This window comes from Rhinatrema bivittatum, chromosome 17 (assembly GCF_901001135.1).
Source record: "Rhinatrema bivittatum chromosome 17, aRhiBiv1.1, whole genome shotgun sequence".
In the NCBI taxonomy this organism is placed as follows: Eukaryota; Metazoa; Chordata; class Amphibia; order Gymnophiona; family Rhinatrematidae; genus Rhinatrema; species Rhinatrema bivittatum.
The window spans coordinates 18520810-18545327 of NC_042631.1; positions in this window are offsets into that span (position 1 = coordinate 18520810).

The window sequence follows — 24518 nt, forward strand, 5'->3', positions numbered from 1 at the left end:
AGATATTGTTCCTTCCCATCTTGTCTTCTCTCTAATTATATGCATATTTACCCTCCTTATCTTCCCCATTTTTAATGGATGTATTTGTGGGTCCTCCATCAACCAAGCAGCCATGAATCAGTCATAATATGTGGGTGACTTCATTCAATGGCGCCAACATGGATCCAGATCTCAGAGCTCAATAATAGTCTTACTGAGCATGTGCACATGTGGAACAGAGAGAAGGTACCACAGCAAGGTAGGGGTGTGTCTTTAGAGAGGCTGAGCGGTCCTGAGCCAAGATCTTCCACGTGCAGCAGCCCCCAGTCCCTTGTGAGTTGGGCCCTTGGGTGCAGCACTTACCTGGCAGAGGTTGGAAGCTGGAAACGGAGCAGGGCCCAGGACCAGAGCTCAAGAACAGGATCAAGTCAAAGACCACGCAGGCATCAGGATACAATGAGCACCAGGAACATGAAAGAAATCAGCCAGGCAACAGATCATTATGGAATGAATTCAGTGAGGATTGTTGGACTATCAAAGGTGTGTCAGCCTTCAATTTGGGACACACCTAATGCTGGTCCAATAGGAAGCCTATTGGGGTGTGTCTTCTTAATGCTGTTTTAGCTTCATGTTTCCTACAGGATTCTTGCTAAGTTGGAGTCCCTGTGTCTCTGCAAGATCCCCAGGGCTGCTGGTTCATGATTGACGCTGCCTTGTGAGCCCCTCGGTCTTTCTTTGCCCTGACATGTTCTAGTCTTTCTGAACATTTTTTCCCTTTAGGCCTTGTTTCTGGTCTTGTTTTCTTCCTCGAATTGCATTTGTGATTCAAGGCAGCCTCTCAATGGAATGTTTCTATTCTAACATAAACAATACGGAGAAATCCAAGACCAAGAAGTCTTCTGTTAGTGGGGTTAAGACCTGCATTTATAGGATTTGTATGTCCTTCAGAGACACCCATTCTCTCTGCTACTATTGTCTGTACCAGATCATGATGCTTCCCACTGTTAATGGTTGAATGTCCCTGAGGGCACAGGAGTACCATACCTGGAAGATGGAAGTCTGTGCAAGGTGCCATTGGGTAAGACTCTAGTTCTTCAATGCAAGAGCAGTCAGTGAAGCCAATCCTCCTTCTGGAGTGAGGTCTCTTCAAATTCTCCACAGCCCTTAATGAACATGAACCAATCTAGGTTTCTGAAGAAGATGTCTGTCTTCCAATTCCAGTGCAAAGGGTTCCTCAGCCAATGGGAGTCCAGCTGTCAGAACTGGTGAAGAATTTATTTTCCTCCCTAAGCATTTTGGACAAGGAGGCTGGAACCTCTCTTGTTCAAAATGGAAGAATTTTTCCCACATAGTGGGGTTATTCAGAGTCCTCCAGAGGTTCATGTCTTGCCCTTGGGGTTTCCAACAGTGGAAGTCCCAACTCTGAGGTAGTAGAGTCGTCCCCTCCAGAGGAGTCCCTTCATGGATCAAAAGGGAAGAAATGGGGTTGGCTCATTCTCCCCTGAACTTTCTGGTCACCTAATCAAATAAACTGATCAGAAATTACACTATCCTCTGTTTTACCAGCCATTCCATTAATTTACTTACTGCAGAGGTCAGACTAACAGACCTCAGCCTTTTCCTTACTTGCACTTTTGTGAAAAGTAACCAAATCCACCTGTCTCCAGTCCTCCAGAACAACAACAGAGCTGCTAGAACTTCCAAAGCTCTCTTAAACCCTTGAATGTGTCACGTCTGGCCCCATCACTTTATCTACTTAGGTGACTTATAAACTGAGTGTCCTGGGTATGGGCCCCAAGTTGTACCTATCTTGTTGGTATGTAATGGATAAGTTGTGTTGCCTATCAAGATGAATAATCCTGAGGGAGTATTGAGAGGAGAAAAGATTTTGCTGGCAGCTGAAGAGGATTGGTATGTAATACTAACTGGGCAATATTGGAACTTAAATGTTTAGGGAGATAGGAAATTGTAGGGTAAACTAACTTCAAGTGTGTATGCCTTGACTAAAAGCCAGGAAAAGTCATTTCTTTTAGTGTGTGTATACCTAATTTAAAATAAATATATATAATATAAAAAGACCAGGGAGCTATGTAAGTTCTTTTCTAGTGTGTCTGGTGGGAGCATAAGAGGAGAAGTTCGTCTTGTTGGTGGCTGAAGAGGATTGGTGAGTATTACTTTGGGAAACTGTAGGACTTAAAAAAAATTGGGGAGCAGTGAAATAGTGGGATATACTCAGTAGTGTGTATGTGTGTGTGCCCCTATAATAAAAACCAAGCCTAAGGTAAGTAAGCCTATTATCTGTCTTTCTCTCCTTCCCTCCCACCCACTCCTAGCTCATCCTTTGATTTATAGGCAAGAGACACTTTCAGATTAAACATCAATTAGGCTTTTATCTAAAACACAGGATTACCCCAACCCTTATCAAGAGTTTAATTATCCCCTTAGAGGTCACTACCAGATTAATATGTTATACACCAATAAATTTAAAGGACTCTAATATACACATTCCTACTCCCTTAGCAACCTAAACTTAACCAAGAACTCCATAAAATTAAGATAAGGCAGCAGTCCTGCAGCACAAGGGAGGCCTTCCTGTCTTTTGCATTGAGTGCCACATGTATGATTTTTTACTTGTTAGGGAGAAGTCGAATGTGTGCACCTGTGCAAAGAGCTCCTGGCTCCCAGAGAATGAGTTGGATCCCTGGAGGCTAAAGTGGCAGACCTAGAGGAGCTGAGGCAGACAGAGAGGTATATAGATGAGGCCTTCAGGGACATAGTAGCCAAGTCCCAACTCCAGTCTGGCAGCCCTAGTGCTGCCTTGAAGGAGGAAGGTCTTGTGGTAGGCGAGAATCACGCTGGTGTAGCAGGAAGTGATCTTGCAACAAGGACCTGCTCTCCAGGTGGTGCATTGTCTCCTTGCACTGAGGATGAGTCACCCAGGTCTACTACTCCGGAGGGAAGGGTTAGGTCAGCTGTCATAGTTGGTGATTCAGTTATTAGGAATGTAGATAGCTGGGAGGCTGATAGACATGAAGATCACCTAGCAACTTGCCTACCTAGTACAATGGTGGCAGAGCTCATGAGTCACCTAGATAGGATTTTAGACAGTGCTGGGGAGGAGCCGGCTGTAGTGGTACATGTGGGCACCGACCACATCGAAAGGAGTGAGAGGGAGGTTCTGGAATCCAAATTTATGCTTTTAGGTAGAAATCTGAAATCCAGAACCTCCAGGGTAGCATTCTCTGAAATGTTCCCTGTTCCATGCGCAGGTCCCTAGAGGCAGGCAGAGCTCCAGAATTTCAATGCATGGATGAGACAATGATACAGGGAAGAAGGTTTCAATTTTGTAAAGAACTTGCCAACCTTTTGGGGAAGGGAGAGTCTTTTCTGAGTCTTCACCAGGTTAGAATCAGGCTGCTGGCACTACCCTTTAAAAAGGAGATTGTTCTAGTTTAAAAGCTGCTCTAAGGGGAAAGCTGACAGTCACTCAGCACTGCGTGGTTTGGAGGGAGGTATCTTCAAAGGATACTAATGAAGCAGAAGAGCTAGGGCATCCCATCAGAGAGGTTCCAATAAAGCAAAGGTAATCCATGTGCCTGAAAGTAAAGAACCACCTGATTAAAAGATTTCAAATTATCCCTGTCTAGTGATAAGCAGGTTGTTAATACTAACAAAAAGCATACATTGAAATGTCTGTATACCAATGCCAGAAGGTCTTATAAGTAAGATGGGAGAGTTAGAGTGTATAGCACTGAATGGAGAGGTAGATATAATTGGCATGTCAGAGACCTGGTGGAAAGAGGATAACCAATGATACAGTGCTATTATACTGCAATGACAGGGTGGATCAACTTGGAGGCGGGGTGGCGCATTATGTTCAGGATGGCATAGAGTCCAATAGGATGAAGATCCTGCAAAAGACTAAATGCACAGTAGAAATTTAATGGGTAGGTGTGTTCGGGAAGAGTATAGCAAAAGGAATACTACCGTCCACCTGGCCAGAATGATAAGATGGATGATGAAATATTAAGAGAAATCGGGGATGCTAACCAATTTGGCAGTGCAGTAATAATGGGAGATTTTAATTATCCAAACACAACAGTGTGGAACCCAAGAAAATATTGAAAATTTTAGCCTAAGAGGGTATCAGCAAGCCTAATGTTGTGTGACTTCAAAACAAGACACCAACCGGTCTTCTAATCATTCACCTTCATCATTCTTTAATCCTTCAAAAATATATTTTTTGTAATTTTTGATTTTTGTTAAAAATAGTCCTCCATCCTTAAGAAATATTAAAAGGTGGACTCGTTAGATGTAAACATTATACAGCCCTACACGGCCAGTGTTTCGCTTGATAGCTTCCTCAGGGGCATGCAAAAAGTGTAGATGGAGACTCTTTAACCATTTAAAGAGGACATTACGTCTTGACCATCACATCATGGAAACGAAGGAGGACTATTTTTAACAAAAATCAAAAATTACAAAAAATATATTTTTGAAGGATTAAAGAATGATGAAGGTGAATGATTAGAAGACCGGTTGGTGTCTTGTTTTGAAGTCACACAACATTAGGCTTGCTGATACCCTCTTAGGCTAAAATTTTCAATATTTTATTGGGTTCCACACTGTTGTGTTTGGATTTGGTTATTGTGGTTAACCGCTGACTCCTTTGTGTTTAAGATTTTAATTATCCCAATTTCGACTGGGTAAATATAACATCAGGATATGCCAGAGAGGTAAAGTTCCTGGATGGAATAAATGACTGCTTCAAGGAGCAATTGGTTCAGGAACCGATGAGAGAGGGAACTACTTTAGATCTAATTCTTAGTGGAACACAGGATTTGGTGAGAGAGGTAACGGTGGTGGGGGCCACTTGGCAACAGTGATCATAACATGATCCAATTTGAATTAACGAATGGAAGGAGGACAATAAATAAATCTGCAGCTCTAGCATTAAACTTTCAAAAGAGAGACTTTGATAAAACGAGAAAGTCAGAAAAAAAAAAGAAAGATGCAGCTACAAAGGTTAAGATTGTACAACAGGCATGGACATTGTTTAAAAATATCATCTTAGAAATGCAGTCCAGATGTATTCCATGCATTAAGAAAAGCGGAAGGAAGGACAACTTCTGCTGGCTTGGTTAAAAGCTGAAGTAAAAGAGGCTATTTTATTCCAAAAAAAACCCCCAAAAAACCTTCCTTCAAAATTTGGAAGAAGGATCCATCTGAAGAAAATAGGAAAAAGCATAAGCTTTGGCAAGTAAAATATAAAACACTGATAAGACAGGCTAAGTCAGAATTTGAAAAGAAGTTAGATGTAGAAGCAAAAACTCATAATAAAAACTTTAAAAAATATATCCAAAGCAGGAAGCCTGCGAGGGAGTGGGTAGGACCGTTAGATGATCGAGGGGTTAAAGGGGCATTTAGGGAAGATAAGGACATCGCGGAAAGATTAAATGAAAGCAGATTTTCTGTGCTTAAAGGCTTTCTAAAGCCAAATGGGAATTGGCGCAATATGTGTTGCTCATCCACGAAATCAGTGGTGAGCTGTTTCAGGACAACAGACGCCTATAATTAGCCAAATCTGCAGGATCTAGATTTGGTTTCTTTAAAAGGGGTGCAATTGCTGCCTTTTATAAAGAACCTGGCACATAGCCTTCTAACCAAGATAAATTGACAAGAGTAGTTAAAAATGGAGACATTATTTCCTTTACCACCCTAAGAATATAGGGTCTACAAGTAGTTAATGGACTTTTTGAAATGTTCATAGGGAAAATAATATTTGAAACCTCAAGAGTGGATACCATTTTAAAAGAGGACCATTTCTGGGATTGATTGTCAATCGGTGACTCAAACCAGTTAGGCACATTTGTAAATGCCACAGAAAGATTCTGAATCTTAGCCTTTAGAAAATCAAGACATTTACTGCCATTAATAGTGTACAAATGATCTGGAAAAGGGAATGATGAGTGAAGTGATCAAATTTGCAGATGACACAAAATTTGCAGATTACACAAAATTATTCAGAGTAGTTAAATCATAGGCAGATAGTGATATAATGCAGGAGGACCTTTGAAACTGGAAGATTGGTGTCCAAATGGCAGATGAAGTGTAATGTAGACAAATGCAAGGTAATGCAGATAGGGAAAAATAATTCCTGCTGTAGTTACACAATGTTAGGTTCCATATTCAGAGTTACCACCCAGGAAAATGATCTGGGCGACATAGTTGATATTACATTGAAATCATTGGCTCAGTGCGCTGTGGTGGTCAGAAAAGCAAACAGAATGTTAGGATTATTAGGAAGGGAATGGCAAATAAAATGGAGAATGTTATAATGCCTCTGTATCACTCCATGGTGAGACCACATCTTGAGTATTGTGTTCAGTTCTGGTCATTGCATTTCAAAAAAAGATATTGATGCACTGGAGAGGGTACAGAGAAGGGCACCCAAAATGATAAAGGGGATGGAGCGGTTCCCCTATGAGGAAAGGCTAAGGGGGGGGGGGTATGATGGAAGTCTATAAAATCATGAGAGGACTAGAATGGGTTAATATAAATCAATTGTTTACTATTTCAGATAATACAAGGACTAGGGGGCATGCCATGAAGTTAGCAAATAGCACATTTAAAACAAATTGAAGACATTTCTTTTTAACTCAATGCATGATTAAACTCTGGAATTCTTTGCCAGAGGATGTGGTTAAGGAAGTTAGCTTATCTGGGTTTAAAAAAGGTTTGGTCAAGTTCCTGGAGAAGTCCATAAACTGCTATTAGTCAAGATGACTTAGGACATAGCCACTGCATTAGTAGCATGGAATCTACTTAATATTTGGGTACTTGACAGTTATTTGTATCCTGGATTGAACACTATTGGAAACAGAATGTTGGGCTTGATGGACCCTCAGTTTAACCCAGTATGGCAACTTATGTTCTTATAAACAGTTTTACAAAAAATATTGTGAATATTTTCAGAGGTGAGAATGAAGCAACCAATATCCTAATAAATGTTCTGTTTAGTGAAAAAAAAAAATTGTTGTACCATTATTGGAATTGTCAATTGCGAGCAAATCCAAATAAATTGAAATGTAGATTCATGACATTTTTAATTTTCATTATTCTAAACAAATGTAACTTCAGCCTTGTGATCAAGTTCAAGGCAATATTAAATAGTGTTAGCTGAGCCCTCTGTTATAATAAAAGTGTAATCCTATTACACAAGTACAACACTGCAAGGATGCATGACACGGGACATAAAAGCAAGCAAACAATTTATTTACATTTTTTATATTCTGCTTTATGGCACTTCAAATAATACATCAAAGCAGATTACATTCAGGTACTAATTATTAAGATTTTTATATTCGGCTTTTCACACTTTTTTCAGCACTTCAAAGCAGATTGCATTCAGGTACTGTAGGTATTTCCCTATCCTCAGTGGCAGGTAAAGTGACTTGCCCAAGGTATAGCAGTGGGACTTGAACGCTGGTCGCCTGGTTTGTAGCCCCTTGCCCTAACCAGTAGGCTATTCCCCCACCTCTCCCTCTAATGTTGCACCAGTCTTGCATGACTCTGGCTGGTTCCAATGCCTTTTCTCTTATGAGTGTGCAAATGCCTGCCTGACAGATCCTGGGCTGTCTGTCAAGGTTTAATAAGAAGGATCTACCAACGCAGCAGCGCGTCTGTGCTGCTGCTTCTCAGGAAGGTAAGACTCTGGGCCCAAGGATGTGAGGATTCACATTCAAGCTGTTTCCCTGGGCTTCTGCAGAGCTTGAAAGAGATAACAGGGGCTTGGGCATTACTAGGGTGACAAAATGGCCAGGGTGAGACAGTCCTGGTTTTACCCCCATTATATGCACGTAGACTTTGTAAGGAAATCAGAGCTAGAAGTCCATGCGAGACTTTTGCAAATCACTTGTTCTTTAGTTTTTCCAACTGTGAGTGAGCCATACCAATAATGTTTTGTTTTCTCTGCTTTGGAAGGGAAGCTGGCATGATTTCTCATTTGTTGCATTGTGCTACAATTACACTTGGTGGGACGTCACCATCCATCTACAAATGTAGATCTTGTGAAACACATTACAACAAGAACAAAAGAGGGCTTCCATAAACTCCAAATACTCAAACACCTAAAACCGCTGCTTCACCCCCATGATTTCAGAACCGTCTTACAAGCCCTCATCTTTACCAGTCTGGACTATTGCAACTCTCTCCTGATTGGTTTACCTAAAACGACCTTAAAACCATTGCAGTTACTTCAGAATGCCGCTGCCAGAGTCCTGACTGGCAAAAGAAAATCTGACCACATAACCCCCGTACTCAACAATTTACATTGGCTACCGGTAGAGAAAAGAATAGAATTCAAAGTCCTTACAATTCTACACAAATCAATTCATAAAGCAGACTACACAGCCCTGGATAACATCATACATATTCATAAATCACTTCGTATGACAAGAACAAGTAAACTTCAACTAGAGGTTCCATCACTTCCACATGCCAAACTATCCTCCACAAGAAATAGAGCCATCTCCATCATCGGCCCGAAACTATGGAATTCGTTACCTCATCACCTGACCTCTCAAGAATACATTAAATCTTTTAAAAAAGATCTAAAAACCTGGTTATTCAGCCAAACTCTCATAGACGGCTCTCTCAAAGACTCCAAAGGATAAATCTATAGTCCACTCCTATCGCATGTCCCTCCTTCGGCATGCAATCTTCCTCCATTGTTTACCTTCTGTCTACCAGTAACCTTCCCTTTTTGTTCCTGTACCAGCTGTATCCTACATGATTTGAGCATTGATATATACCTTAATATATTGCATATCTTGATTGGTATTAAGCTATTGTTCTATACCAGTTTTCTGTTTTCTCTGTTAAATGCGTTAAATGTAATATGTTGTTGTAAATGTAAACCGGAGTGAAGGCAATTCTGCTATTCCTTGGTATATAAAAAAATGCAAAATAAAAATAAAAAAAATAAATAAAATAAATAAAATTTGATTTAGAAAATAGCCACTGCTATTAATTGCATCAGTAGCATGGGATCTTCTTAGTGTTTGGGTACTTGCCAGGTTCTTATGGCCTGGATTGGCCACTGTTGGAAACAGGATGCTGGGCTTGATGGACCCCTGGTCTGACCTAGTATAGCATGTTCTTACCCTCTTTCAAATGCTTTTCTTTAGTAGAGCTTTACCACCAGGTTAGAATGCAACCCACATCTGCCAAGATTAAGGGTTTGTTTTTTTCTATCACTCTGCAGCAGATATACTGATATGTTTCTGCTTCTCTCGGTATCTTTCTCTGCCTCCAACCGATTCCTTTTCCATGTGCCAGAAGTTTTCTGGGATCAATCTGCCTCCTGGCACAATAAAATAGTTCCAGACGCACACTTACAGGAAGTCCTTTAGCTTCCCCAAAATACCCTTCTTAGTATATGGGCAACTGCTATTTTCCAATTTTATATTTAAAAGGAATAAAATGCCCTCAGTTCTCCCCCCCCCCGGGGTGAGCCATGTCACTCCCATGGTGTTCTTCCACCTTTGCTGTACAGACATTCTTTTTTTAGTGGTTATTATTGTGGTCTATTATTACTTTATAACTATTGGGTATTTTCATTACAGTGCTCTTTATCATGGGACATCTTAATTTAAAATGTCCGCCCAAGGCTTCATTTTTCATTTCCTGGGCTTCATTTCCTCAGCAGGGATCTTCCCAAAGGCTCCTTGCTGTAGTTCTCCTCGTGCCAGCACCTCTGCATCACGGTGCTCACTTCTAGATTTGCAGTGGCTCATCATGCAGGGATAGATTTAGGAATGTTGCTCCCCCTAGGCACTTTTGGTGCTTTCCCTCCAACATCCCCCCCCCCCCGTGAGGCTCTGTTACAGGGTAGAAGAGGGCTGTTCTCTGCTGAATGAGATTCAGTAGAGCGGGAATGCAGCAAATCTTAGCCAACCTGTTGCCCTTAAATATTTACCGCCCTAGCTACAGGCATAGTGTGTGCCAAATCCAGGGCTGGGCTGATGACATTACTGCTGCACTCAGATATGTCCTCAGTAGTGGGAGCCAGCCAGAGGCTGCTCCCGGCAATGCAACATCCTCGGGAACCTTCAAAAACTACTTCCTGTCACCTTCCTTCATTGCTTCAGCAGCGGAAACTTGAGTGATAACTCCCCCGCCACTTCTCTCAACCAGCCCCAGGCTGCAGCGGCAGAGGCATTTCAGCCTGCCCTCCTCGTTTGCAGTAGGGATGTGGGGGCCTACAGGTAATTAAACAAAAGTATTTTACTGGAATGAAGGGGGAGGAGATTGTGGTCTCATGTGTTGCCATGGGCTGAAAATCTCTCTTAAAAATTGCTTCCCCTTAGCGGCTCCCAATATTGAGAGGTCCTGCGGTCAAGGCTTGAACGGAGGGGAACTGGAGGGGAAAAACGAACATTCTAATAATGTTTCTTATCACTCTGCTTTGATGAGATGTTATTGTTAACACTGATGTTTAAGTTTATATCCACTGTTAAAAATGTTTAATGTATGAAGTTGTTCATTGTACACCGGAGTGAAGGCTTCTCGCTATACTTCGGTATAAAAAAGAATCTAAATAAATAAAAAATAAATAAATTCCCCTGTTATATCCCACAGGAGACGGCAGTTATCTCTGGGGTTTCCAAGGTGAAGGGGGAAAAGCACCACCTTCAGCAGTGCTCCTGGAGCTGGGGGAATGCCGACTGCTGAGTTGCCAGGGGCTCAGGACATGCAGGTGGTGGAGTGTCTCATGTGGACGTCGCGTGCGTGGGGGCTGGCTTTGGCCTGGAAGCCCGTGAGTGCTGGGAGATGTGCTGCAGGGGTTGGAGAGGCAGAAGCAGTTTGAGAAAGAGAGATGTGCCTGGGACTCACGGAGGGCAGAGCAAGGAAGTGATCCAAGCCTGCAAATCGAGAGCTGAGCTGAGCCTGCCAATGAAGGGAAGCCTAGCCTGCCGAGGATGGATGAACCAAGCCAGCAGAAGGAGGAAGCTGGCTAAGGAGGAGGAGGAGAAACCTGCTGGGGGAGTGGAGCGATGGGTAGGGGAACTGGGAGGAGAACAGAGGATATGTTCTTATGTTCTTAGATCAAGGGAAAATGAAGAGTCGAACAAGCTAAGGGGATTTAGGGAGTGGAGCAGGCAGAAGGGTATTAAATCCCCTGTCCCCATATATAAAAGTCAAAGTATGCCCATGTAAGAGGAGAAAACTTTAAAAAGTGCAGAAGGAATAATATGAGGAGAGGGAAAAGAGGATAAGTTGGGGAGAGGAGGAAGAAGAGATTGGGTGGAGAGAGAAATGGGCATGGATGGGCCATAAAGGGGAAGGAGGAGCTCGGTGGGGATGAGCTGGGCTTGGGAAGACTGGCTGGTGGGACTTTCAGTGCTGCCCTAGCTTTTCTTCTGGCCACACGAGTCTTGCCCATGGTCATGTTACCTGCCCATCGCTGGACATCTAAATACCGACTGGTCATTCAGTCACACACAGCTCCTGCTTTCATTTTTTTTTTTTTTTATTTGTGCTGGGGGTGCTGAAATTTGTGTTGCGTTCAGCACCCTCAATCTTGTTTAAAAAGTTGGCTCCTATGGCTGGGGGATGGAGGACAGATGAGAATTTAGCTGGCTAGCTTGAAGTTTCACTGCTACTCAGATAAGCTACGCAGTTATCCCCATGTTGGCTGAAATCTAGCCAGCAGTTATAATCACAGCCCCCAGTTTCCTGTGATAGATCAAGAGTCAATTCTGCAATAACAGACAGAAGATTCTGCAGCACATTTGCATAGAGCTGCACATGAAATGTAAATTTGCATTTTACTTTATAACGATAAAGTTGTTCTCTGATATTTCTTGTGTCTGGATAACTTTTTTTTTGAAGGGAATAACAAGATCTTAGTGATTAGTGCTGGGAAGAGGAGTAGGAGAGGGATCTTGGTAATGGGATGGAGATTTCAGAGGATGGAAATGGAAAAGGGACCTTGAAAGGGGGGGGGGGGGGGGGGGGGGGGGAAGAGGGCTCGGAGATGGAGGTGGAATCAGGAGCAGAGGGAAGGGGGAAACCTGGATCAGGGAGAGAGACATTATGCATCAGGACATACACATACCCCACACCCTCCTCTAATCTGCTCACAAATACCCCCCTCAGATCCTCACTACACCCTCACCCTGACTTTGATCCCAGCCCTCAGCCCTACACTCCTTCCCTCGCACCCACATTAAACCAGCTCTTCCCCCATCTCCCTGCCATTCTGGGCACCTTGGACCATTTCCTCTTCCTGTGCAGCCCAGGGCTAAAGGGTCACCTTTTAAACCAATGGGGACACCGCACTCTCACGCAGTTCACACTGGGGGCCCCCCCCCCCCAGGCTGCACAGGAAGATAAATCAGTCCAAGGCTTCAAGTCACCACCGCAGTGCTCTTAAAGCTCAGCGTGGCATAGGGGAGGGACGCACAGGATACCACCGCTGCATAATCCTAACCCCCTGGAATCCCATGGAAATGAAAGAATTCTTTAGGAAAGGCCAAAGTTTGCGACTCTTCCTGCAGCTGCAGAATTGTGGGAGGCCAGGGCCAATGGTTATACGCAGCCAGATTGAGACCCAATTTTCAACCACAACCCAGTCTACTAGGTTGTGGCTGAAATGTCACCTAAAAATAGCAGGCTATTGCATTGCTGTTAATAGCCTATTGTGCATGCAGATGATTTCCAGAGGGGAAACTAAATCCAGACTAAGCAGCAAAGTGCCTGCACGTTATTTGTTGTGTTAATCTTTTACACTCTGCACTGTTTTACAAGTATGTGTGGAATGGAAGCCAGCGCCAGAGCAGTACAGAGTTAAAGAGACATGAATGCTGTCCTATTCAAAAGTGAGCTAAGTTAGAAGGACCCTGCTTCTCCCGAGGATGCAGTGTATGGATTACTTTCTCCTTTTGGAGATATACAGTGCTGCATGTCAGTGTTGTATGCTCACAGGGACCTTTCGAACCAAGATGGCTATTATGTTAGCTGAGGTGAAATTCCTCTGAAACTAAAACAGAACTGTAAAATAAAATAAAAAAATATATATATTTCAAAAACTCTCCTTAATGTTATTTGTCTTACAGGGGTTGTGTCCAAGTTATTAGTAATCCTTTTTCACTATTAAAAAATTCAGCTGGGGTTCTGTTTTCAAAGCTATGAAAAGACAAATGCATGAAGAATAAGCTGACTTTTGCACTTGTCTTGACTATATACAAAACTATTATTTTATAACTGCACTATTTCTAATTTTAAGCAAATTTATACCAGCAAAATTGTACAGAGAGTAGAACATAAGTGAACAAATGACCAAGGGAAGTGAGCAACTTGATTCAATTTGTGCAGCTTACTTCAAATTCGAACCCCATGTGTTGTCTGTGTTTCTAACCCATTTGTCTTTGTCAAGGTGTGAAGCATCCCGACTGAAACATCTTGGTAGAAATCTCTGGGAAATGAACTGAAATGATCTGACTTTAGCCAGTGAATATTCTTTATTTCAAGTGCTGGGAAGTGCCACCTCATAGGACAGGCATAGCTTTACTGAATCATCTTTCACTCCCTGCAACATTTATCTTGTTAAATTTGTACTGAAGCATCTTAATAAAATGTAGCACTATTCAATTAATTTGTTTTCTACAGTCAGGTTTATCTGAGTTAGTTTTAGTATCCCGACCCAAAATAAACAGAATATGTCCAGTTTTTATATTTGAAAGTTACGGAATACAAGCATTTGAAATAAAATAAAATAAACAAATATGTAGCGCTAGTGAGATTAGGAGCCATTTGTCTGAGGTGAGCACTAACGTTTTTTGAATGAAGTTATGTTTTTAATTTTGTTTTCATTTATGATTTCGTTTCATTTAGTTTATTTGTATTGAAATAAAACAAAAACCAATGAGAAAATATAACAAAAAAAATAAAAAATAATAATACCAAAATGAAATGAAGGGACTGGGTTCCCTCCTCCCTTGCCAAAACCAAAACAAGACCAGTTCAGCAAAATGTTAAAACCCCTTCTCCTCACCAAGGCCTGCCCACACAGGCCTATCTTATCTTGTCCAAACAGGCCAGGAGTCATTCCTGCCTTGCAGGGTCCTTATTCAAAATGGCATCAGCAGGGCAGGAGCACCTAGGGATTGCTCATGTCCTGTTTGGATTTCCTAACACCCACAGTTGGGCTAAGATGCGTCCAGGGCAAGTGTTGGGGGGAGGGAGTAGGCTTTAATTTTCTAACTTTTTGGGGTTCCGCTGCTGCAGTTTTTTTGGCAGAGGGGAAATTAAACAAAAAAACATGTAATTTTGTTCATTTTTTTGTTTTCATTTTCAAATGAAATGAAACAGGAAATTTTGTTGAAATTTCCTGCACCATTTCAAATGAAAGCCAATCTTAACTGAGCTGGATTAGCTTCATTCTCAGACACAGGTGTGCGAATGGTTTATATTCTTGCACTGGTCCAGAGAGTCTTACTCTCCTCTTAACCGGAGGGATAGCGCCATCTAGTGAATTCACTAAAGCTTTTTCTTCCTATAGACACAGAATAAGAGAAAACCAGGCATCTATCTAGTGAGCAGAGAACATGTTACAAAACCTCCTTCACTCTTCCTTTGCCTAAAATAAGAACACGGATTAAAAAACCACGACTGTGAATTAGTGTCCTGAAACAGTGGAATAGAGAACTAGAGAAAAAGAAAAACATCTAAAGAAAAACCCAGATTATAAGATTGTGTCAAATGAATGTAATGGGGGAGGAAGATATAAAAAAAGAAACAATTATGTTTTTAACCAGAAAGGAGGTCACAAATGTATAATAGCTGTGTATTTATTCTAACAGACCCTTAACCCCACCAATTGCCCATCAAAAGAAACATATATTGTGACGGATATCACAAACTCCTAACCCTACGCAACCTAAAACCTTTCCTATCCCCCCCAACGTCTTCAGCTACTCATCTTCTCCAACCTGGATTACTGCAACTCCCTGCTATTCAACTTACCTATCACCACCATCCGACCACTCCAAATACTCCAAAATACAGCCGCCAGAATACTCACTGGAACTAAACAACACGATCACATTACTTCTACACTTATATCACTACACTGGCTCCCAATAAAATTCAGGATAGAGTACAAAATACTATCCATATTACACAAAATAATATACAAAAAACAAACAAACTGGCTAAGTACATCTATAAAACTACACTCCCCAAACAGAAACCTCCGTTCAGCTAACAAAGGTCTATTAAAGATTAAACAACTTACCTCACCTCGGAAGACAGCCATATCCCTAGGAAGTCCCAAACTCTGGAACACACTCCCAACCGAACTTAGAACACAGCAAAATTTAAAAACCTTCAAAAAAGAACTAAAAACCTGGATGTTTACCAAAGCCTATCAAAACACCCAATGACTCTCAGATATTACTTCACTCCTACTGGCCCTATATAAACATGTGGAACCAATGCAAGCACGTAATACAAAAATAACTGAAACCGCATAGTTTGAAACATGATCTACGCTTATAAAGCCTACAATATTTATGTCGACAATCACATGAATCTTTGGAAACTCTGTCAAACATCGAAACTTTGTAAACCGTTGTGTTGGCGAAACCGAACGATGGTATATAATACTTGATAAATAAATAAATATAAAAATCATGATGCTGTATCATGCAAAAAATTATCCATCTGAGATGAGACAAGGTATGTGTGCTTATTCCCTTGAAAACTAAATTATACATTTACATGGAAATTTCAAAACGAAGGCAGTGCCTTGCGCCAAAACTTGGGCCACCTTCTCCAAAAATATCCTCCAGAGTTGTGTAGCCCATGCCACATCAGGGATCATCATCACCCTGTCACCAGGAAAAGAAACATTGTAAAATTTAAAACAGAACCATAAAACCAAGTTCTTGTCCATTTCAGAAGAAAAGGAGATGTGCAAGGTTACCCTGGTAGTGATCTCTTCCTGTGAGGACTCCTGTCTGTAGTCAATACATTCCCTCCTCCTCTAAGAACTCCTTGCGGGACATAATATAGTTTAGATATTCCAATTGTATCCTTATTTGTAATCTGAAGATCTTCCCCCATACATTTCTTGAGCAGTCTTTGAGGGGGTAAAAGCCTAGTCTTTGTAAAGTTACGGATATGCAGGTTCTTTGTCCTAGCTGCATTCTCCAATGTTTCTATTTTAAGGTAGAAAACCAAACCATCACGTACAACAAGATCTACATATAAAATTCAGCTGGATGTCCCTTCATTACCACAAGCCAAACTTTCCTCCACCAGAAATAGAGCCATTTCTATAGTCGGCCCAAAATTATGGAACTCTTTACCTCTACACCTCAATTCACAAGAAAATCTTAAATCCTTTAAAAAGGAACTTAAAGAATGGCTACTCTCACAGTCTTACAATGACTATTCACCCAATGATAACAGAGCATAAATCCTTTTTCATATCCACCTCTCGCCCCCTTTTATTCCAACAATCCTTCTGACTCGCCCGACTTGCAGAAACCTTCTTTCTCTTTAACGGCTTCAACCGTCAACTTCAAGAACTGCATACATTCTTATCTATTGTTCAATGTACTTATTAACTTTTACTAAGTTAATACTCTGTTTCTATCTGTTTTAATGTTATGAATTTAAATGTAACTGGTTCGTTGTAATGTAAACCGGAGTGAAGGCATTGTCAGCTGTACCTCGGTATATAAACAAATGCTAAATAAATAAATAAATAAATAAATAAATAAATCCTTAATATGGGCCAGACGGGCACTATACAAAGCTGATACTTGAGTTCCCATCTTGTCAATCAGATCCTTCAAATCCCCTATCCTCTTGTCATGGTTTGAGAACTTGGTAGCAACAGTTTAGTGAAGAAACATAGCTAAGGTACAGAATTTACTAAAATATTCTCAATCCTTCCCAAGGAGATGGTCTTATTTTGCAGGTCCCTCAGTCCAGTTTGACCATTAGTCTGTGACACAATATAGACTTCCTCAGGCCAATGGGACCCCCTTGGATAGAGACAAGCCCAGACTGACCTGAATGGTGGTGGCACATTCATCAAGATCTACTTTGATAGGACCACCTTCCATGGCCAAGGGAAACAAATGTGCACCGAATCATCAGCCACTCACAGTTCCACTGGGAGAACAGCTGGCTCCCCAAACTGTGCAGCCTCCATTCCCTCAGACATCTGCTTCTGTGTCATCTCAACTTCTGGGGAAACAATTGAGCAATGAATCATCAGTGGCAGAGGGGGTGAGGTCGGCATGTCCAAGCTCAGCATTGCTCCAGACTCCACAGATGACTCCCTCTGCTCGCTGCTCAGCATAACACTTCCCTCTACAAATTGATCATGATAAGTTAGGAGGTCATATTCAAAAGCATTTAGCCGGTTAACTCAGAGGTTAACCGGCTAAATGAATATTTGGGAACCTATCTCACTAAATTCTAGCTGGCTAGAATTTAGCTAGTTAAGTTAGGGGAGTTCTGGGGCATAACTGGGGGTAGTTGAGTTAGCTGGCTATGTTAACTGGCTAACTCCAATATTCAGAGTTAGCTGGTTAATATAGCCAGCTAAGTCTGGTTGGGCCAAAGATCTGTACTAAAGTTAGCCGGGTAAAAATTAGTCAGCTACGCAAGCACTCAAGATCATTTGTCAAACCTGCTTTGATAGTGGGCTGGTTTTTTTTTTAGGATTTTCTTGTCCATATGCATTTTTTTCAGACATAGAGCTATTATATATTTTAGTTCTAGGATGCTCTATATGTCTGAATTCAGCAATATTTCATGCCTTAATTTGTATTAACCAGCTCATTTGTCATGATTTGTTTTTACAGTTGGTTTTTGAATAAACAGATTTCTATTAAAAAAAAAAAAAAAGAGTCAGCTATCTTTAAGATAGCCAGTTATATTCAATAGTGTGGCTGAACTATTGAATATGCCTTTAAAATTATCTGGATAAGTTTATCTGGCTAACTTTGCTATCCAGACTGTGTCTGAATATGGACCTCCAGATTTTTATTCATTGGGCATTGGATAGTGCAAGTCTGGTAAGTCTGTGGCTTCTGCTTAACTATCTTGATAAAGAAGAGGATATAAGCATGAATGGAAAAAGAAGAAAAATACCCTCCTGTTCCTTAGAGCTTGTTTCAGGATGTGCTCATGCTAGCCATCTTGGATCCTCCCATGGCAGGTATATGTTTCAGGCAGATAATTGTTTTTATAGTTCAGAGACATTTTGAAAGGTTTCTTGAGGTTTTTTATTTTATTTTATTTTTTTACAATTTGTTGGATTTGTGTTAGATCCATTATTTGTAATTTAACTGTTTTGTTTTCATTTTAGAAAATCTACCATCATTATTGATGGATCCTTGGTCTGATCCAGTATGGCATATCTTATGTTCTCACCTTTTTTTTTCTGCCAACTTAACAGGCCTATACAATATGGACGTGCTAAAAAAAAACCAAAAAAAAAAACCAAAAACACGTCTGCTTCAGTGCCTGCATTTTGAATGCACACCCAGGCCCTTTTCCTGGGCACGCGATACATAATGTAAATGAGGGGGATCACGCTACAAGGAGGTGATGGGGCAATTACGCTCCCCTAGTGTCTCCTTGGCCCAGGAGAGGTGGCTGTCAGTGGGTTTCGAAAACGGACACTCAATTTTATGAGCATCCGTTTTCTAAACCCTCTGACAGCCATGGGTTAGGAAAATGGACGCTCGTAAAATTGAGTGTCCATTTTCCATTTTCCTAACCCGCCGGCACAATTTTTAAAAATGATTTATTATTATTATTATTATTTATTTATTTTTACCATTTTGGTTCCTCCGACTTAATATCGCTAGGATATTAAGTTGGAGGGTGTTCAGAAAAGAGCAGACCCACATTCACTTCAACAACTAGGGGTCGGTTCACGTGTGGCAAATGTGTCGTGTTCTGTCACGCAATGCAGATCCAACAATTTGCTTTAGCCAGTGGCACCAGAACCCATTACGCCTTCATGGATATTATACATGCAACTCTGAACAGGTAATCTGTGCAATAGTATGCCCCTGCAATAAAATTTACATTGGCCACACCAAGAGGGCTATAAACCCCAAAATGATCTAACATGCAAGTTGCATCGCACCAGGAAAAAGGAAGCCCTGGTAGTTCAAAACTGGGCTGAGCACAATCATTCTCTCCAAGATTTAAACATTTTTATTGTCATGCAGCAACTCAACTTGACAGGAGGGGGCAATATTTCCCTTCAGTGACAAAGAAGAGAACTAAACTACATCTACCAATGGGACACAGTTTACCCTAAGGGTTTAAAATAAAGCCAGTGAATGGGAGGCTTTTTTTTTTTTTTTTTTAAATAAGTCTGCTCCTTACAGTAACCCTTAGGTACAACAGGGTCCACATTCATCACCATCATACTTAAATTGCTAACTCATTTGCTGGGTCATTATCACCACATTGAAACAGTATAGATGGCTGGGGAAATATGCTTGCCCGCAGACAAGAAAAGATTCTAGGAACGTAGGGAAACCAAATCAGCATAATTACAAATGTACACTGGAAGGCAGTAAGCAATTCTGAGGGTGTAACTGCAGGGGGGGTCAAGAAAGCTTTATACAAATTGATTTCGAGGAGCCCTGTATCTGAAGCTCTCCACGGGGGGGGGGGGGGGGAGGTCCATAAAGTTCTATACAAATTTCCACCAGATACAAACAGCTAAGAGCCCCGATGAGACACTAACATCACTGCGTTTGTACTGCAAAGAAGCACTGAAGTCTGCTCCAGATACGGCTCCAGCAAAGAGACTTGAAAAGGTTTCCAGCATGCTAAGAAGGTGACACAACTATCAGGCCGAGGGCACCGTTAGCCCCCTGTTTGGCCGCGCATTTTTGAAGCGCTATTTTTACCCCTTATACAGTAAGGGGTAATAGCGCATGGAAAAAGCGCATCCAACCCTCCCAAAACTAATAGCGCCCACAACATGCAAATGCATGTTGATGAGCCTATTAGTTATTCCCGCGCGATTCAGTAAGTAAAATGTGCAGCCAAGCCACACATTTTACTTTCAGAAATTAACGCCTGCCCAAAGGTAGGCGTTAATTTCTGCCGGCACCGGGAAAGTGTACAGAAAAGCAGGAAAAAAAACTGCTTTTCTGTACACCCTCCGACTTAATATCATAGCGATATTAAGTCGGAGGCCCCAAAATATAAAAAATTGAAAAAATTAAAAATCTACTCACGGGTTGCAAGATGGACGCTTAATTATGCCGGAGTCTGTTTTCCGAACCCGTGGCTGTCAGCGGGTTTGACAACCGACGCCAGTAAAATTAAGCGTCAGCTGTCAAACCCGCTGACAACCGCCGCTTATGTGGCAGATTTTATTGTGGCCTCTTTATCTGTGGCAGATTAAAGAGCAGCCCCAGAACGTAGATGCAGTGTTTCAGGCCTCTGGCCACTGCGGGCCAAAAGCACAAGTCCCACCTCCCCTCCCAAGTTGCCAAAGGGTCTGCTGTCAACGATGTGGCATTTGGAGTGAGCCCTGCCCAGCGGAAGCACTTCCAAGCAGGCTTCCTGACCCTGCGCAGAGCAGAAGTGCGGGGCTGCAGAGCTGGAAAGCCGAAGCCTGGGAATGAATACTGCTGCACTGCAAGGAGAGAAGGGAGATTCTGGAAAGAGAGTAGGACATGCTAGACAGAATATTGGGGGGAAGGAGGAGAGAGGGGTGGGTGGGAAAATCTGCTTAAGATTGCTATACTGTCCTGTTTTCTGTCCACCAAAATAAACTCTGATAACTACCTGGAAAAATGATGTCACTCCCCCCCCCCCCCCAGTGATTTTCTCCTGTTTTTGTTTTTCTCATAATAAACCCCTATAAAATTCCCTGGAAAAATTTAAAAAAATAAATAAATAAATAAATAAAAAATAAAGGCCCTTAACTATATAGATATAAAATAACCCCCAGGGCTGATGTAGACAGCACAACTTTGTCATCGATCTTACTGTGTGGAATCAAGTGCATCAGCAGCGCTTGGCTAGACTGAGGAATGAAGCTTTGCCTCCCGTTAGATGTTCGTAAACTGTGCTTAAATAATAATAATATGCCATTCCAATAGGTTTGCCAGTAAATGACAATCTTCTTACTGGTGTAAATTTACTGACAGTCCCACCATAGAGCGGGAAGGGCTGACTGGCACCTGTGTTTCAGGGTCACACAGGATTAGGTGGATGTAAGTGAATGTCACTGACAAAGTGTTTATCATACTGGCTTACTGAGATAATGCAGAGAAGTGTTTTATTACATGACAAACTGAAAGTACGCTTGGTACCAGCAATAGCAGCTGCTACTAGGTAGCATTCAGATCATCTGCGGAATGATGATCATGCTGTCAGATGTTTATTTTATTTTTTTTACATATTTATTTTTATTAATTATCTCTTATTCTTCATAAGTGTGCACTAAGGTCTTACAACAACAAATGCAGTGTGGCACGCTATGCCTTCTGTTGCACTTTCCATAAAATGGCACAGAAGAGAAACAAAGTCAAAACAGAAAATATACCTACATAGTATTATAGTAAATGATGGTAGATAAAGACCAAAATGGTCCTTTCATTCTGCCCAGTAAGTTGCTGAGGGTGGTAAATGCTGCTCTGTGTAGGTTACCCTCATGCAGAAACATTACTTGATGTTAACAGAGGTTGCCCCATTTCTATCTTCTAGGGGATCTACAATGTGTATTCCATGCTCTTTTGAACTTCATTACTGTTCACTACCTCTTCTGGGAGGGCATTCTGTGCAGAAATATTTTGTAATGTTTGTCCAGAGTCATGCCTCTTGGAGTTTCATATCGTGACCTCTGCTTCTAGAGCTTCCTTTCTATCAGAAGATTGTAAATGCCTTTCAGGAATTTGAAAGTCTGCAGCAGATCTCTCCTCTCCTCCAAGGTACACAGATTGCAGTCCTTCAGACTCTTCTCATAGGTCTTCTGGTGCAGACCCCATCCCATTTTGGTCACCCTTCTCTGGACTGCCTCCATCCTATCCTTATCCTTTTTGAGATTCGGTCTCCAGCACTGAACACCATATTCCAGGTGAGGCCTCACCAAATTTTATTAAATATATGTATCTTAGCTGACACCCTGACAAGTTGTATTAAGAGTCTCTCTAATAAATCTTGAAACATTTTTCACAACATCTTAAACACATTTTAAGCACTTAACTTTTACTGTTGTTTAACCAAGAAATTCATCCTTTACACTTAAATCTAATTTTATCTAGTTTATCCAGAGCAATATTAACCAAGATATAATTATGCTAGTTACGAATTTCTTAATCTAATGTTTATTAATTTTCCAAGTCTTATACCCAAGTGACATGCTGATTCCAGTCTAAAATATGTCATCCAACATCACTATCTGAACTTTTGCCATAATAATGCTTTAATATGAAACCAACACATTATGAAGCAATAACCAATAGCAAAAAACAATGCTTGGTAATCTCATAATGTGCTCTGCTTTCAAGGAATTTATAGCAAGTAATTTTAGCATAGTTAAAAAGCATTACGAGCTACAGGTTGTAATTGTAAATGCAAAATCTATGAGCTCCTGTGGGGGTTATGGTAAATGCATTCCAGTGCGTACATTAAGAGATGTCAATAATTTTCTGGGTGTTGAAAGCACTCAACCTTTGATCTTTCACAACAAAATGTACCCTTAGGGATACATCATAATGCAAGATTGCACACCCTGCCATTTGCTATTGACTGCCTACCAATGAGTTTAATAACATTTCAAGGACCCTCTTTCAAAAGCACTTCTGTACCAATTGCAAAATGCTTGTGTGTCATACACTCCAAATATGTAAAGGTCAAAGATATGGGTACAAAAATACAATTATTGGTTTCTTCTCAGTTTTTGGAAATGTTTATATAAAGAAGGTACTATGTTTGAAATGAAAATTCAGGTTTTGCGTTTCCAGATCTGACATCATTTGTATAAGTGCGAATACTTGTGTATCTTTGTAATTCTCGCAACCTCCTAATGAAGAGACTTGTGACGTAGCTCCAACTAATCGCAATTAAAGAGGATAAAAACAAAGTGTTATGTTTTGTAGGGTTTGGGTGGATTCTTGGACACTGTGGCAGCTGACCACACACATTGGGGGGGATGGGGGGGGGGGGGACTCCCGTGAGGGGCCACAGGTCAGGCTGAGCTCCAGCCACACAAACACAGATTATACCTTTTATTAGACAGTTTATGAAGCCACCAGAGGTGGCGGTAGTGAGTAGAAGATGGAGCCCAGCTAGGCAAGTATTCCTCAGGGCGCTGGAACAGCGGCTTCTCCGGTAGCAGTGCTGTAGTGGAGAGAACCGAGAAAATGAGTACACTGAGTCATTCACAGAGTCCTCAGTAAGGAGAAGCCCCGAGATAGGGAGAGCAGGCCCTCGAGGAGTGAGTACCAGATCCCCTGGGCACAGAGACTCATTAGCAAGTACTCATGCAGCAGTTCTCCATGGAAGATGGCACTGGGGCTGGAACGGAGGCAGGCCCTCGAGGAGCGAGTACCTGGTTCCAGGGAAACAGCTCTGAGGAGTAGATGGTAGTAGTACTCACAGATAGTGTCTGTAGCGAATTCTTCCAAGTAGAATAGGAGATGGACACAGGCAGTGAGTCAGGGAACATGGACCCTCGAGGAGCGAGTACCTCGTTAACAGCAAAGAGTCCAAATAGAAGTTGGAGGCAGAGTAGCTGGGTACGGAGAGCGAATCCCATTCCTAGGATTACCCTTGCTAACTCAAAAGCTAGCTTAAATATCTGGGCAGCGTGATGTCATCACAGGGGGATGCCCCTGAGGTTCGCACCATAGAGGAAATAAGAATGAGGGCCGCATGGCGTGCGCGCCCTAAGGTACCTGAGGAGCATGGCGGGAGGCAGCGCCCAAGCCGGTCCGGGGACGCCGGAGAGGACGGCGGGCAGCCGCCGTGGCATCCAGACATCCACAGGGAGCAGGAGTAGTCGCAGAAAAAGAAAGGTAGGCGGAGTGAATTCGAAGGGGCATGGGATAAACACTGTGGATCCCTAAAGGCTGGAAATGAAGAACCTGCATGGAGCAGCAGTTACTGCCCCTTAACAGCAGGAATGGAGATTTATTACTCTCTCCATCAATAGCCTTGATGCTTTTGACACAACTGCAACATCACTCCCTGTTTTGACAGTGGGAGGGCTGTGGGAAGGGAAACTGGATGCAGAGAACAACCAACACGTGCCCTGACTTTTATGGTCTGGGGTACTGACACAGACATAATGGGAAAAAAGTACAGGACGGCTTCTTTGGCCAAGTCCCAAAGGAAAGAACTTCAAGCGGCATTGTCTGAATTATCAAAGAGGCTCTTCACCCAGTAAAAATGTTGCTTGCAGTCATTTATGGGTTTGTCAGTTGCTTGGAAATATTACTACCCTTATCATAAAGCCTGGGGAGAAGCAG